General features: G+C 46.8%; 1 pseudogene; it reads left to right on the top strand.

The window, feature by feature from the left end:
* Nucleotides 1–233: 233 nt before the first annotated feature.
* Nucleotides 234–472, top strand: LOC139230677 (U2 spliceosomal RNA; annotated as a pseudogene).
* Nucleotides 473–1367: the final 895 nt, after the last annotated feature.

The following is a 1367-nucleotide window of genomic DNA, read 5'->3' as shown; positions in this document are numbered from 1 at the left end:
CCGCCTCCACAGCTCTCTGGGGCAGAGAATTCCAAAGACTCATGACCTTCTGTGAGAAGAAATTCCTCCTCATAGAACAGAGACCTAGAAATTTACAGCATTGAAGGAGGCCATTTGGTCCATCGTGACCGTAACTCTGTCTTAAATTGGCGACCCCTTATTCTAAAACTAAACCCTCTAGTTTTAGATTTCCACAAAGGGGGAAATATCCTCTCTGCATCTACCTTGTCGAGATCGCTTCTCGGCCTTTTGGCTAAGATCATGCGTAACTGACCTGACAGGGGAGTAGCCACCATAACCCCAAGGTGGTTCTCCCTGGATCAGGAAGGTATATGCTTGCTTTTTTGGAAATAGGAGGTGGGTGGGGTGGTTTGACCCATCCACCTCCACGGAGGTGTGTGGGGGGCCTGACCCATCCACCTCCATGGCACGAACCTGGTATTGCAGTACTTCCAGGAACGGTGCAGTGGCTCTAGGCCTTTTGGCTAAGAGCATTGGCGCAGAGTGATCCTTGAATGGGCCCAAGGTGACCTCTGGCGTTTGTGATTTGACAAAGAATTGGAACGATTGGCTATGAATTTAAAAAAAAAAAATCTACCTTGTCGAGCCCCCTCAGAATCTTATATGTTTCAATAAGTTTACCTTTCATTTTTCTGAACTCCAATGATTACAGGCCCAACCTGCTCAATCTTTCCTCACAAGACCACCTCTTCATCCCAGGAATCAACCTCATGAACCTTCTCTGAACGGCCTCCAATGCAAGTATATCCCTCTAAAATAAGACCAAAACTGTATGCAGTACTCAGGGTGTGGCCTCACCAATACCCTGTACAGATGTAGCAGGACTTCCCTACTTTTGCAATAAAGGCCAACATTCCATTTGCCTTCCTGATTACTTTTATCAGATGCTTTTGTCTAATGGCAGCATTCCAGTTTCAGTGTCAGAAGGTGCAGGGTTGTAACAGCAGTCCGGACCGTCCCACTGAATGGAGAGTGAAGCTTCGGTTTTGACCATTGACTTGAAGTCCAGTGGGACACACGCGTCTGATGTGTGTATCTCCCCCCCCCCGCCCCAAATTGTATGAGCTGTTGAAAGCCATAAACCCTCCCAATCCTGTTGGAATTACAACCCAATCAACTGGTATGAAAATGGTTACAGATCGTCAGAATGGTTACAGATATAGAAGTAGCATTGTTAATCAACTTGTGAATCGTTTCTTCCTTCCATTGGGGAGGGGCAACAAGGCAAGGGAATACACAATAAATGGCACGACATTGTAGAGGAACAGAGAGACCTTGGAGTGCATGTCCAGAGATCCTGAAAGGTAGCAGGCCAGGTCGATAAGGTGGTTAAAAAGGCACACGGA

This window comes from Pristiophorus japonicus, chromosome 19, assembly GCF_044704955.1.
Source record: "Pristiophorus japonicus isolate sPriJap1 chromosome 19, sPriJap1.hap1, whole genome shotgun sequence".
NCBI classification, from domain to species: domain Eukaryota; kingdom Metazoa; phylum Chordata; class Chondrichthyes; family Pristiophoridae; genus Pristiophorus; species Pristiophorus japonicus.
This window is presented reverse-complemented; position numbering and strand designations above follow the sequence as displayed.